We start from the raw sequence: 16,007 nt of genomic DNA, 5'->3' as shown, positions 1-16,007 counted from the left end.
AAGAATCTGTTTCACTTGCTGAATAGACTCCATCTTTCTCTTACATAGGGCAACCAAGTTTAAATGTCTCATCAGCAATTCAATCTAATTCAACAAAAACTAAAATCATCTTCCTTGCAGTGGTCCTAATCCATCTTCATGCTTCCTGTTTTGTTTAATGGTATCATCATTCACCCAATCAACAATTTCAAGATCTTAGACTCTTCATTAAATTTCTCTCTCTCTCATCATGTCAGCAAATTGTATTGGCATCCTCTTGACAAAATATTTAAATCTCTTTATATTTCTATTAAAACACCGAGGTCTAGGCCAGTGTTAAACCATGTACATGTTGCCACAGTGCTTTCTTGCAGATCAAGTTATTTTTATTATTTATTTTTGAAATATTTACTTATTTGAAAGAGCCACAGATGGAGGGAGAGAGAGAGGGAGAGAGGGAGAGAGGGAGAGAGAGAGACCTTCTATCCATTGGCTCACTCCTCAAATGGACACAATGGCCAGGGTTGGGGGGCGTGGAGGAGAGGAACCAGGACCTTCATCTCGGTCTCTCATATGTGGCAGGGACCCAAGCACTTGGGCCATTTTCTGATGCTTTCCAGACACACTAGTAGGGAGCTGGATCAGAAGTGGACTAGCTGAGGCTTGGACTGGTGCCCACATGGGATGCTGACTTCACAGGCAGCTGTCCAACCCACTGTGCCATAACACTGGCTCCTCAACTAAGTTTTAAAAGCTTTGCTTTCTAATCTATTCTAAGTGTTGATGCCTCAGTCTGTAAATATGACTGTATTACTTAAGGTTGACATCCAGCTGTGGGTAACGTCTATGGTTTTTTTTTTTTTTTTTTTTTTTTTTTGACAGGCAGAGTTAGACAGTGAGAGAGAGCAATACAGAGAGAAAGGTCTTCCTTCCATTGGTTCACCTCCCAAATGGCCACTACGGCCGGCACGCTGCACCCATCTGAAGCCAGGAGCCAGGTGCTTCCTCCTGGTCTCCCATGAGGGTGTTGGGCCCAAGAACTTGAGCCATCCTCTACTGCCTTCACGGGCCATAGCGGAGAGCTGGACTAGAAGAGGAGCAACCAGGACAGAGTCCGGAGCCCCAACTGGGACTAGAACCCTGGGTGCCAGTGCCACAGTTGGAGGATTAGCCAGGTTAGCCATGGCACCGGCCTATGTTTTTTTTTTTTTTTTAAGAGGATAGGTATTTCTTTTCCTCCTCTAACTGGGCTATCATGATGACTTTTTTCAATATGGTTCCTTTTCTTCTTTCTCCATGATTCCTATCTTCATTGAAGATGGCTTAGTACTGTACACATGGTGTAAAGTGAAAATGAAGACAAAGGTAAAGCAGAAGGTTAAAAATTGCACAAATCACATCACTTTGACTCATATCCCATTAATTTAACCTTAGTTAAATGGTGTACCAGGTTCCCAGATAGCTTGTAGGTGGATCAAGCTTAAGGACTTGCCATTCATATTTTTTTCTTCAAGAAATTAAAGAATTGTCTCCCTCTGCTGCATATTTGAACCCACCCGAGTTTTCAAACTGACCCATGAAAGCCCATAAAAATGCTCTCTGGGGCTGTTTTCAGCTAATAACTTAACTCTAAGGAGACCTAGACCCAGGTCATTCCCACTCAACATTCGTATTAACTTCTCTAATGGGCAGATTCTTGCCTGGGTTAGTCTTGGACCTTGGTTAAATATCTGAACACTGAAAATTGGTGAAATATCTAAACACTGAAAAGTTTCCTTTCCATCCTCTCTCATTTCACAGATCTCAGACCTGAATTTCCAGCTGAACTCTGCCTATTCATAACTTCCTTCTCCCTCTTTTATCCTTCATAGACACTTTCAATAAATCTTTCCCATTGATAATCATGTCTTGTTATCTGCTTCTCAGAGAATCCAAATTGTCAAGCAATGTCCCATCTTAATCAGCATTTTTAATATTATGACAATGAAGAGAGGCAGGCAATGAGAGGCCATGAGCTGTCTCTGTTAGAAATCACAAGTCTTAAACAGTTCTCTAGAACTCAGTATTGAGCTTTTAAAAAATAGCTTCAAATGTGTACTAGATGTTGAAGCAGAAGTTCATTTGAAGAAAAAAAAATGTTCTCACTAAGCTATGAATACTGATACATAAACAGCTCTGCTTCAGTAGTTATGACACAACAGAGAGAAAAATGTCCAAACTAAATAGATTCTGATATTAAACAATATCAGGTCAAATGTTGTCTAAGATAGATTGTGTGTGGGACCCTGGCCAAGCAACTAAACTTGTTTAAGAGTCCAGTTCTTGAGCCTTGAAAAAAAGATTGAGTATTTCTCCTTCCATCATGTCATTATGTACAGTGCAGTGAGAAAATGAATGTGAAGAGTTTAACTGAGTGCTTGACAAACAGGAAACCTTTCTCTTTCCTTGTCTTTTCTTTGCTATTACCTTTGTATTATTGCTGCTGCTGCATTTTTTTTTAATTTTTAAGATTTGTTTACTTATTTGAAAGGCAGAGTTAGAGAGGGAGAGACAAAAATAGAGAAAGCTTCCATATGCTGTTTCACTCCCCAGATGGCCGCAACAGCCAGGGCTCGACCAGGGCCTCCCGCATGGGTGCAGAAGCCCAAGGATGTGGGCCATCTTCTGCTGCTTTCCCAGCCGCATTAGCAGGGAGCTGGATCAGTAGTGGGGCAGCCTGGGCTTGACCAAGCACCCATAGGGATGCCGGTGTCACATGAGGCAGAGTGATTGGCTGAGCCACAAAGCTGGCCCCTAGCATCCTGAGCTATTTCTTTATTTGGAAAATTCCAGTGCTTGGAAGAATTGCTTCCCTATATGAAATTTGTCCTATGGGTATTCACTGTTTGCCAGCCTCATATAATAAAATTGTATTTGAACTCTTCTGAGAAGTTTATGAGAACTTCCAAATATAACTGGAAATGTAGCTTTATATAAATCCCTGAACTTTGTATTAATAAGTATAAAAAAGAACTACTGAAGTTTAGGTTATCGTTTTTCATGAATACCCATCTCTGGTGAAGTTTATTGATTCTTTGAACAATTAAGCTATTGTTGATATCCTTTCTGAGATTACGGTGAATCTGGGTAATACTCTCTTTTGACTTCATCATCTGCATTCTAGAATAAAACCAAAGAAGCAGTCTCCAAATACTAGCTATTCACTGACTGGGTCCCCCTTGCAGGTGGATCAAGCTGGTCCTGGAAGTACCAGTGGACATGAAAATGAAAATGTGAGATATTATGGATTTTTGGGCAAACCAACTGATATTTTGATGCCTCCATCCTCTAAATTAAATGAGTCACAATAACTTATATATAGACTCCTTGTGGTAGGTAAAATATTAATGTTCACTGCTTATCAACATGTTTGTGACTTAGTAAGTAGCATCTAGGTATTTGCAGGGCAAATCTGAAAGGAGCTGAGGCCTGTGTAATGCTATGTGTTGTCTGTGCTTATGAGATGATTTCAATTTCTCTAAACTTTTTTTTTGTAGACAAAGAAAAGCTCTGACACTATGTGGCTTTGCCATAACCTTTATTGCTGTCAAACTGCCTTTAGCAGAGTGTAAGTTTAATTGTTGGAGTATTTCTCAGTAGGTTTCTAAAACAAGGCAAGAACTATTGTTCAATCCAAGTGTCTAACCACATGAGGGACTAGCTACAGTTGTAATAAGAACTTGAGGTTCTTTGACTCCCTTGCAACAGAAATTGATGAGGCCAATGTGCAACCGAGACAAAGTGCTTTTGGGAGCTCATGGTCAACCACAGGGCTCCAGCACAGTGGGAAAAATGTTCCACTGACTGGCTTAGTGAAGGGAGCTGGAAGGATTTTTTTATTAAGATGCAAAGCATGAATGTTCCCTGTCAGCACGTGCAGCAGTCTGGAGTTCTGCCTCCTCACCCTTGAAACACAGCATTTTTACTGGCACCTGTATCAGTGTTCTGTGCAAGCACTGTTCTTTTACATACAACACATTCAAAATGACATCGTCACTCACTTCCACCTCCCAAGCAAAGTCATACCTTTGTTGTATTGAGCTATTCTGGACATATCGCAGTAGGTTCAGGAACTCCCTAATGAGGCAGTAGGGAGGGTTTTTTTGTTTTGTTTTGTTTTCTTGTTTGGTTAGAGAGTGAGCATTCCTTGTTCCTTATCAGTTTGGAACTCCATGCAGTAACTTGTTATTGGAGATAATTACATATATGGGTTGAAGATGATAAATGTGAGGTCAGGAGGGATTTGATTTTTCTGAGCCTTGCTTATGTCCTGTATTAGCTGGATTGCATTTATCCTATGGTAGATACCTAAGTTGGAAATGGTTCAATAATTAAACTTACACTGTGATGAATGTGATTCAACAAGCAATAAAGCTCATAACAGAAGCCACATATGCTCAATAACTGAAGATGTTTTCTGGAAGTAGCTTGATGTTGCTAAAATCTGTCAGGAGCATTTTTAAGGGTAGCTAAACCAAGGGACTGAGATGTAACATGCGTGGCAGTTTTTTTTCGAGAGAGGGAGAAAAGGCAGATGGTGAAAATTCCCCAGAGTTTTGAGCTCAAAGCCAACTGTGTCTTCAAATCTAAAGATCACTGATAGGAACAATTGGTCAAATGTTTGATAGAATGCAAAGTAACCAGAAATAGTATGATTCATTGGCAAGCACTCATCAGACTTTCCTCTTTACAACATGTTTTGGTAAAATTATTGGAGGTGTATAAATTGTCAATGTACGTTTAAGTAAATTTTCACAAAGTGAACACATATGAACACTACTGAAGGAATAGAGCCACTACTGTTACCAAAACTCCAGAAGTAACCTTGTCTCTGTAACACTGTCTCTGAAAGGTAAAACTATTCTGACTCTAACACCACAGCTGGTTATGCTTGTTTTTCAAATTGATATGAAGAATAATAAAGTTGGTGTTCTATATTTTGATAGTTTTTGTAACATTATGTTTGTGAGATTTAATCATACCTTCATATTTAGTTTATTCTCAGTACTATAGATTGTATCATTGTCATGAAATATTTTGTTATTATGAAATATTAATGTTATGAAATTATGCATCCATCCTACATGAGAAAACTTTGTGCTGTGTTCAAGTTTTTCTCTATTTTGAATAGTGCTGTTTGAATTTTCTTAAATATGCTTCTGTCATGGGATGTCTCTGTCCAGGTTCCTGTTTCTAAACCAAGGAAGAATTTGAAGATAAGACATGGGTAAATATTTGCCAAAGATTTTTCAGAATGCAAATTGAAAGTATATACTTAAGAGGGAGTGTGGGCATGCTTGAGTGAATTTCACTGAGGATGCTTGGAAGCCATCTGTCCACATGACCTGGAGGCATAGGGGGTTGTGTTCTGGGGTGAGATGTAGCTAAATGTTCATGGTGTGCAGTGTTTGGACAGATTTTGAGTATTAACCTTTTCCATGTCTTTTCTGGAAGTCTCCGAGAAGTAGGATGTCCAGTCATGGTAATTTTGTTATATGATATTACTATTAGCTACATGTTGCTGCAGGGACACATTGGCAGCCATGTTGGTTATTTTTGGCCAGCACCAGTTCAAGGTGCTGATTTTGAAAATATTTTGGTTTTCTAAAACACAAGGAGTGAGGGTGGGAGGGAGTAGGTGGGGTCATATGAACATATGAAGGGACTGAGCACCTCAGCTCCTCCTTGTCTGTATCATCTTTCTCCCTCTCAGGGATTTTCATTCCTATGGAAGGCTGAGGGAGGAAGGTTCATTTCTGCAATTTCTTCATGCTGTGTCAAGGTGTGGTCCCTGTATAGCCAGGGAATAAAAATCGACTGCTAACTGATGTAAAGGTTCCAATTGAAGAGCTAAATGTTCACCACCAGTCATTGGTAACAGCTGGAATCTCCACAGGACCATCATCATTACATGAAATTGTGAATTCTGGAAGAGAAAAATTTGACAAAGAAATGAATATACATTGGTCAAAAGGGAACAAGAATAAAGACAATTTAAGAGAATGGAGAGCACTTTTTGCTACTTCACATGAGGTGGAAGCTGAGGGACTTCCCATCCTGAAATCATGGAGCCATTTGGCTTGATCATAAATCCTTTTAATATCTTTTTCCATGAGCCTACTTTTGTTAAGATAATTTTAGTAGTTTTTATTAATCACTGCACATACTCTGCCATGTCTGGCTAGTAGTAGAGCTAGTGAGTTGTCCATGACCATTTTATCTAGGTATTATAAAGAGTCTTACAACAGTTGTTTTAGGACCTGGCCAATACTGAAGGGTAAGTTATCCAAGGCAGCAGATGGGTTTCTTAAAACAATTTCATGGTTTGTATTAAGACTCTCTTTTTTCTACTATGGTGGAAATGTTTTCCAGGAATTTCTTGAGGCAGATAAAAGTAGGAAAAAACATGTCAATTGGGGAATGCAACAGAAAAATACTGCTTTTAGTCTTTTGAAGATTTAAAAAAGAACCCAATTGACACATAATAGTAGGCAGAATGGTCCTCTGGGTATGCCTCTGAAGATTAAAGAGGTGCAGGCTTCATACTTGACAAAAAAGTACCCCACCAAAAATTCCCTGCAGCTTAACTACAGATAGAGTGCACCTGATAGAGTCCTTTCATTTTACGCTATAATTGATCAGAGGGAGATCCCTTCCAGCAAGTTTTTAACATTGCTAGGTCTCTTAGAGAGATTGGTTATTCAGAATTTTTCGAGTCTGGCACCAGGAAAATTCTGTTGCCATATTCAGTCAATGCCTTTTGCACCTGGCCTAAATTGATGATATGCTTTCTTTGATCTTGGCTATCTAAATCAAAGAGGACAGGTCTCTCGTATAAAATCTTGAAAGTACTAAGCTCTTAGGTAGTCCTGGGTGCCATTCTCATCTTAAGGAAGACAATGGACAATAACTTGAACCAGGATTCTGAGATCTCATAGCCCAGGTTTTTCCAGACTCCTTTTAAAATAATGCTTGGCTCTTTTCAATCTTACCTGAATATCAAGGTCTTCGAGAATCATGGAGGTGGTGGTAGACTTCCAGAGAAATGGCTATCTGCTGAGTTACTTTGCAGATGAAGGGGAGGCCATTATCACTCTGGAGTCAAAACAAGGGGGAATACCTTTTAGTAGGAATTTGGATTCTTCTTGTGTCTTTTTTTGTTCTGGTCAGAAAGTCTTCCAATCATCCAAAGTATCATGGAACATAGATAAATATTTGTGACCATCTTAGTGCCCTATCTGCCAGTCCTTACCAAGGTCAATCCATCCCCTTTGTACAGGACTATGTAGAGAAGGTGTTGTGCTCTGACACACCAAGGTTATTTTGTAGATAGAGGAAAAGGGATTGCCCACTTCATACTTATGTGTGGGATCCTTTTACTCCAAAGACATGAGAAACTATTTGAATTAAATCTTCTATTTCCAAATGGGTAGAGGCATGTGTTTCTCTGATAATTTTCCATTCAGGCATCATTGGGAACATGATTTTATGATGTAATGCTCACAACACAGTAGGATCTTTAGAGTAACCTAGTTCCTGAACCCATTCAATGTCATGAATGATATAGTCAGGCCTTTCAGCTCTTTGTAGTGGCTGGGGTAAAAGAAACATTTCTGAAACTCCTGACTGGCAGCCCTCTTTGAGGCCCTGTCTGCCTTCAAGTTCCACCTGTGACATTGCTATTATCATTCTGTAGTCCCCTGTAATGCAAAACAGCCACTTTCACAGGCTGGGAAACTGTCTGAAGGAGAACCAAAATACCTTGGCTGTGTTTAATGGGGGTGGTTTGTGGTTTGGTTGTTTAACAGTAAATAGGCTCATTCTCTCCAAATGGCAGCACATGTGTGTAGCATGAGGAAGGCATATAGAGAAATGGTACTTTGACTCTGGTATTTCCTCAAGTCGTAAGACTGCAGTCAAGATGACAATTTCAGCTTTTTGAGCTGAGCTGGTAGATGATAATACCTTGATGAGATCTTCTGTTGCATATCTGGCCTTTCTAATCTTTTCCTCAGTGAAATTACTGCCATAAATAAACCATTAAACACACAGGTTCCACAAGGGCTCACCTCATAGTCCAGGTCTATTGGAGTAGTTCTTCTCAGTTGTCTCTGTACAAGAGGTAGATGGCTTCTAAACATCTTCAGATGTCAGAAGAGTAGCTAGATCAAGGACACGGCACAATTTGAAAGTCACCTCTGGAAAACCTAAAAGGAGAGGCTGATGTTTAAAAAAATGCCCTTCTACTGTCATTGATGTCCTTTAAGCTCCAGAAACCCATGTACTTGGTATACACTTTGGAACTCAAGAAGCCAGCCTAACAACAATTTGGTGGTTTCTGATAGCAAATCTGTGGTTGCAGCAACTATTCTCAAGTACACAGTTCATCCTGTGATTGCTAAGCCCAGCTGTAGAGAAAAATAGGCCACTGGGCATGGAAATGAGCCCATTGTTTTGAATGTGTACACCTAGGGCTATTCTTTATCTGTCAAATGCAGATGGAGTGAAGGGCTCATATAAATTAATAATTCTTAAAATGGTGGTCATTGTCAGCAGACCCTTTAAATGTTGAAAGGCCACTGTTGTTTTCCTGTGTATTTAAATGAGCCACTATCAGAACTTTTAAGAGTTAATATATGGGTTTGCCGGCGCTGCGGCTCACTAGGCTAATCCTCCGCCTTGCGGCGCCGGCAAACCGGGTTCTAGTCCTGGTCGGGGTGCCGGATTCTGTCCCGGTTGCCCCTCTTCCAGGCCAGCTCTCTGCTGTGGCCTGGGAATGCAGTGGAGGATGGCCCAAGTGCTTGGGCCCTGCACCCCATGGGAGACCAGGAGAAGTACCTGGCTCTTGCCATTGGATCAGAGTGGTGCGCCAGCCGCAGTGCGCAGGCCACGGTGGCCATTGGAGGGTGAACCAATGGCAAAAGGAAGACCTTTCTCTTCTCTCTCTCTCTCTCTCTCACTGTCTACTCTGCCTGTCAAAAAAAAAAAAAGTTAATATATGGGTTTGACTGTCAAGCTGTATCCTGGGATCCTGAAGCTTTCTTCTTTTTATTTTTAAAAGATTATTTATTTATTTATTTGAGAGGTAGAGTTACACAGAGAGGGAGAGACAGAAAAAAAGGTCCACCATCTGCTCATTCATTCCCCAAATGGTGGCGACGGCTGGAACTGTGCTGATCATAAGCCAGGAGCTAGGAGCTTCCTCCAGGTCTCCCACATGGGTGCAGGGACCCAAACCCTTGAGCCATCTTCCACTGCTTTCCCAGGCCATATCAGAAAGCTGAATGGGAAAAGGGGCAGCCAGGACTAGACTAACCTGTGCCCATAGGGAATGCTGGCGCCTTAGGTGGAGGGTTAACCTACTGCACCACAGCATTCACCCCTCCTGAAGCTTTCAATTCCCAGTAATGCTCTTAGCTACTGTTATTTTTGTGGTATCCTTACAGGCAAGATGGCTTCCTTTTATATAAGCAAAGAGGGGCTGATTTCCAGGATAAGTATATATCCAAGGGAGGCTATTTACTGTTTAGATATCTAAGCTTTGTTTAGGAAACTTTATATCCTCCATAGAAGGCCTGAAAATGAGTATCTCATCTATATATTGTAAAATGTGTCCAGTCTTGATTTTGACCTAAATAAGTTCTTTGGTGAAGGTGTTGTCTAACAATGAGTGCTATCCCTGCCTTAGGTAAGAACTGTCCAAGTGTACTCTTGTATCATATTTGAGTATGGATCAGTCCATTCAAATCCTAGCATATACTGGGGTTCTGAGTATAAGGGTATAGAGAAAAAGCATCTTTCTTGTCTGGGACTGTGAACCACGTGATGCCTCCAGTTATCTCAGCACCAGGGTGTTCCCAGATGCTCCTTTGTGTACCGATTCAAACCTGGTGTCTGAGATATCAAGTTCAATCCTTGGTTCCCTAGTGTCCATTAACTCCTTTATTCATGTTCAGGCATTCACAGTCCCTGGGCTATTCATGGGGGAGAAGTATATGGATTTGGTCATGAGAAACCATAGGTCTCATTTTTAACATTTTAGCAAGGTGATAACATTTTTGCTGCTTCAGTTCCAGGCTATAAAATTTGATATGACTGTGAACATAACCTTGACACTTATCAACTAAAGAATGGTAAGAATGTTTTTCTACACACAGAATTCAGGGAAACTCTCAAATAGAATATTTCTAAGAGCCCCTGTCAGTCATATCCTAGGACCACATGCCAAAGATAGGGTAGATAAAAATGCTGTAGTAAATGATGAAGAAAACAGAACCCCAAATAGATGGAAGGAGAGAGGTTGGAATCTTGTAGGTGGATGGTCACCACCTGCTAAGATATTTCCCACACAGATTAAATGTGTTTTTAAGGGCCAGAAGATAACAGAATGTATCTGCCTTCTTTAGCCAGAGGCTTACTGAATGCAGACTAAACTCCACATTGTTTTTTTTTTTTTTTTTAAAGGGAAAGGGTTTATTGGGGAACACCTAACAGACCGGAGTGAAGGGGCAGTGAAGGGAGAGAGAGAGAAAGAGAATATATGAAAGAAACAGAGAGGAGAGGAGCTAGCAAGGAGAGAAGAGAGAGAAGAGAGATGAGAGGAGCCAAGAGAGAGAGCCAAGAGACCAGAGGAGGAGGCTAGAGAGAGGAACCAAGAGAGCACAGGAGAGAAGAGCCAAGAGAGTACGTGTTCAGGAACAGGCCCTTTTAAAACTTTACCTGAGGGTGGGCAGGGAAGCAGGAGCAGCGAATCCCATTAGGATGGGGGTGGAGCTTGACCACAGAGGTTGGGCCATGTGGCCACCTGGCTAAAACTGTGCCAGTTTCCTAACATTCCCCCCTTTTGTTTCTTATAAAGCAGGATTTGTATGGGATTACATTAGTCCCAAAAGTCCAGGAGGGGTAGAGGGATGATGGTCTGTCTTTAGAGCTACTTCCTGCTGGCATGGGGCGATGTCTTAAGTCACTGTATCCTGGGTGGGGAGCCAAGCAAATCCTTGTAGCAGCATTTGGTTGACCACCTGATTGTTGAAGGCCTTCGTTTGTCCCATTATCACCTGCTGTAAACACTTAAACACTGTAGTATAAAAGATAGGGTGAGAATAGTAACCAATGATCCTAAGAGTGGCATTAACCAGGTAATGAGAGGATTTCATAGAGGAGAGGAAATGGGGGGGTCTCTGGACCCTTGTGGGGACAGTTTGATAGATGTGGCTTAAAGCTGATCCCAGCCAAGACTGGGAGAAAGGCTACTCAACTTTTGCAGGTAGCAGGGTTTGTCTGTAGAGAAATTCTGAAATCATACAACATTAAGTGGGGAAGAGGACCATCAGTACACACAGGTTGTAGAGCCATTGGTAGTAGAGTAGAGGTTATGATTACAAAGGAATGTAAGGACAGAGTCATTATTAGAGGAGCTAATAAAAGTGCTATTTAAGCTACAATTAAGTTTTCTGATTGAGAGGCAAATAGAACCTGACAGAAGGGGATTGAGAATAATCTGATGGGCTTTAAAGCCTTGTAAATTAAGAGGCCCAGATCTAGCTATCTCTTCACATGGGGTACATCCCAAGGCAGGTGTGAGCCTCCTTGGGGAAGGCACCCTGTTGACTTCCATTACCTAGCTGGCCTGGGAGGAGAGCTGGCCAGGTAAAGGCAGGTGGCATCTCTAACAGGAAATTTACTGTTCTGCCTGCAATGTTACTGATCCTATTTGGCCATTTCCTCAGTTGTAGTGATAACTTTGGAAGCTGGGCTGAGTGAAGGACTTTTCAGCTTAGAGCCAATAAGATCTGTGGCTCTGACCTGGTCATCCTTCGAATCCAGGGCAGGTCTGTTTCCAGTGATCCAACTCTTGGCTGGCAGAGCTGCCAGGGCTCTTCACAAGCTGACTTCTGCTGAAGCCCAGGCTTACCACATTGAAAGCCACTGCAGTGGACTGGCCTGTTGGGTCTCCTTGAGGGCAGATAACTACACAGAGTTACATTTAATAGGCCTGTCACCTATCTTCACATAGCTTCTGATGTCTAGCTCTCTTTTCCTCCTGGGTTTATTTTAAAGCAGACCAGAGGATGCAAGTCAAGGGGATGCTGAAGTCCCATCTCTAATCTTGGGTGGCCTAAACTAGAAGTCTATAGTCACAGGCATGTTCTGGTAGTAGTTTTTCTAAGATAGACAATGCCCATGAGGAAAGCTATGTCCTAACTATAGAACTTTCTTTCCCTTTATTTGGTCTGAAAGGGAGGTTTTCCCTGTTTACTTCGATGACGGTGAAGTAGCTGTAGCTGTGAAATTATAATTTAAGCTTTTATTTAGGCTATGTTATTACATAAGAATGTTAACCATCCCTTTTATAAGGTCTAAAGATCAAATTGTGCATGTTGGAGAGTCCTACAGAATAGAATTAGTTTTCTACCTTGAAGAGAATAGAGAAATGAAAGAACAAGTTGGACTTAGAATATAGAAATGAGGGAGCAAGTCCCAGATCGCTTACTGACAATAGCAATATCAAGTGAATACTTAGCAAAACTTAGCAAACGTAAACTCCACATTGTTAAGCATGGTAAAGTATGTGATGGTCAACCCACCCTGAAGGAGCAAAATGCTGGAGGTTCAGATGACCTCAGGAAAAGAAAGGTCAGGCAATGTAGAAGGCTGCCTCAGGTGGTGATAGAAGCAAGGAGATCTTCCAGCCACTGCACAGCCTGGGAGCAAGTCCTAACAATTCTTATATACCTCATTTAGGAAGGAGCCAATGGTGTCTGGTACGTATGATGTTGGATCTCAGCTTTCCCAACTTCAACAGTCACTGGAGCTAGCAGACACAATTGAGTTAAGAGAAGTTAATCAATTGCAAGTTGGAACAGAGTGAAGAAGAAAAAGTCAAGCCAAGATTCTCAAACACAAAGTCATGCAAGATGCCGAAGACAGATTCATCAGCTGATTGCTCAGTTGGCTTACACCTCCCAGCCAGCCAGCCAGCTTGCCACAAATGTCATAGGATGACTCTGCAACACAAGAAAACATTTAGGATGAGATTTAGGAAAAGGTTAGCAGAGGAAGAAGATTTGCTTGCATGAAAAGCACACTCCATAGGGTGTGCAGACGTTCTTGATAATGAGCTGTTCCCAATACATTTGGGAATCATTATATTACATGATCTTGAGGGATAAGGAACAGTGACTGGGGTGGGTTTAAATTGAATATTCATGGGGTTGTATTTAAGTTAGGGTTTGTTACCTCTCATTTCCTTACCTTTTCTGAGAAGTCTTGGAAAAGTCATCACATCAGGTGCGTGATGAAAGTAGGAATGCCTGCCATGGTAATTTTATTACAACTAACTGTTGGTAATCCTGGAGACATAGTCAGTAGCCATATTAGTTATTTGTCACTGACCTGTGTCTGGTTCATGGTTTTATATAAACTGCAATTTTCTGTGGCACAAAGTGGATAGGGTTTGTATAGAGTTGGAGGGGGTGTAAGGAGGGGCTGGTGACCTCAGCTCCTCTTTGGTAGTTACCTCCTTGCCTTTATCATTATTTTTCATGAACATGTGCTTTTATTCTGCTTAGTATACAATAGTGTCCCCTTACCAGTGGTTTTGCTTAGCTATATTTCAATCAGCCACAGTCAGTGGAAGTCCAAAAATATTACATAGAAAATTCCAGAAATAAACTGTTTATAACTTTTTACAAGGGTAAGTGTAGGACAATTAGATATTTAGAGATAGAGACCACATTCATTTAAGTTTTGTTACAACATATTATTAGAATGATTATGTTTACTAGTTGTTAATCTGTAACTTGCCTAATTTATGAATTAAAATTTATCATAGATATGTTTGTTTAGGAACAAACAGTGTTAATCAGGTCTGATAGTATCCATGGTCTCAGACATCAGTGGATGGGGTTTTGGAATATATTTTCCACAGAAGGTTAGGACTACTATATATTTATCAGTGATAATTGTTATTTCAGAGTGTATCTATATGCTCAGTTTTTGTGGTTATTATCAGTTTCCAAAAGTGGGGGACACAATGCATCCATGACTTAGAGTGTCACCAAATAATGACCTTCAAGCATAAACGAGGCAGTTGTAAGATACAGTTTCTGAGAAAGAAACTGCATCTCCAAGATACAGTTATCCATGGCTTTTAAAACAAGAATTAGGAGAGTGTACAGGATATAGAAAAGTGAGAAAGAAGGTGCCTCCTGCTCAAACAATATACATCTTTTTACATTGTATGTCCAAAAAGTTAGATTCAAAATATTTGCTTGCCATTCCTCATTTGTATTGGTCTGGCCTTTTATGAGTAGAATGTTTCAAGATAATCTTTCTTGGAATATTCTTTTAAAAACAAATTCAAGAGAATACATATTTGCAAAATTTTTCAGATTCTCTGCCCTTTTATATCCTTTGTTGATCTCTAGCCAAGTAGGGCCTCAACTTTGTCTTGGTGCAATTTTGCCAACAATCTGAATAATCATGAAATGATTTATGCATTTTGCTGAGCTCTCAATATCTGTATTTGTATTTGCTCCAATTTCAGACTTTGAGGCTGGGGCTTTCTATTGAAAATAAACAAATTTTATTAACTTTTATTCATCTATTCCACTGTTTTACAAAACATAGAAAAATTTTTGTTATTCACCTTTGGTTTGAATGCCTATTTCAAATGTCTTCTATATTTAAAGATCTTCTAATATCCCTTTTGAACATATTATGAAGATAGTTTTCATAAATATTCTGGCTTTTGGTAAAAGAATAAAACCCATATATACCACAGTAGTTACAATTGATACTATTATAAGTTGTTTCCTTTCATCACTGTCAAACACTATTTTCATTGTTATATCTAAAATTAAAAGCTCAGAATTTGGCTGTTGAACTGCTATATTGATATTAATTTTGTATGTTCATGTTTAAATAACAGTAGGTTTATTCAATAAATATCCTTGAGATTGCCATCCTAATACTGCTTAATATTTCTATGTTTCCACACTTTAAAAAATACTTTTATTTTAAGGAATTTATTAATACAATAGATTCTCAGGGTCACAGTAAATACAGGATAATTACTGCAATTCTCATGTTAATATTATATTAACATAAAGAGAGCAGATTCCATATAGATCATAGACACAATTTTAAGAATATACTGATACTTATCTTCCTCCTTCCCTGGTTCTCTTCATGCCTCTTCTTTCCTTCCTTCCCTCCCTTTCTTTTTCTTTCTTTCTCTCTCTCTCCCTCCCTTCCTTCCTTCCTCCCTTCCTTTTTCCTTCCTTCTTTCCGTCCGTCTGTCCGTCCGTCTTTCCTTCAGAGGTACAACCCAGAAAAGGCTCGTCGCAGGCTTACACTCAAACATAAGCGAGGCAGTTTTCACTTACTGTTTCTCTGATAGCAGTTGAGCCGTGGTTTATGCCCAGTTATGGAGGTGTGGCCACATCCTTTCTATCTCAGGCTGCTACCCTTCTGCACAGGATGATTTAATTTGCACCTAGCTAGGTAGGTGTTCTGTGCAGGCGTAGCCAGTATTTTTTTTTTTTTTTTTGCGTAAGACATACTCAAGAGAGCATTATTGCTCACTACTGTCGCCACATTTGGGTTATGTATCAGGAGTTCTGGGTTATTCTTGGCCTCTGTGCAAGTGGGAGGTCCTTAACTGGGCAGAATGAGATCTTTTACCCTTAAGGTCTGGACACCCTTTGCTCTGGACTGGTGTGGAACTGGACATTGGATACACGCGCAGGTTAGGAGACAGATGTGTGTCCATCAGCACAGGCTTGATTTGTGAATGCCGTTTCTTTTTTTTTTTTTTTTTTTTTTTTTTTTTTGACAGGCAGAGTGGACAGTGAGAGAGAGAGACAGAGAGAAAGGTCTTCCTTTGCCGTTGGTTCACCCTCGCTGATCCGATGGCAGGAGCCAGGAGCCAGGTGCTTTTTCCTGGTCCCCCATGGGGTGCAGGGCCCAAGCACCTGGGCCATCCT

General features: G+C 40.5%; 1 long non-coding RNA gene across 1 annotated transcript; it reads right to left on the bottom strand.

The window, feature by feature from the left end:
• Nucleotides 1-3,113: 3,113 nt before the first annotated feature.
• On the bottom strand, nt 3,114-15,605 carry LOC138845254 (uncharacterized). The gene is made up of 5 exons (XR_011382143.1): nt 15,408-15,605; nt 12,754-13,025; nt 8,088-8,225; nt 7,011-7,113; nt 3,114-5,944 (listed from the first exon to the last, which is right to left on the bottom strand). It is a non-coding gene; the product is annotated as an uncharacterized lncRNA (long non-coding RNA).
• Between the last annotated feature and the right edge of the window lie 402 nt (nt 15,606-16,007).

Source organism: Oryctolagus cuniculus, chromosome 14 (genome assembly GCF_964237555.1).
Source record: "Oryctolagus cuniculus chromosome 14, mOryCun1.1, whole genome shotgun sequence".
In the NCBI taxonomy this organism is placed as follows: Eukaryota; Metazoa; Chordata; class Mammalia; order Lagomorpha; family Leporidae; genus Oryctolagus; species Oryctolagus cuniculus.
The sequence above is the reverse complement of the archived record's forward strand: the minus strand, read 5'-3'. Positions and strand labels throughout refer to the sequence as shown.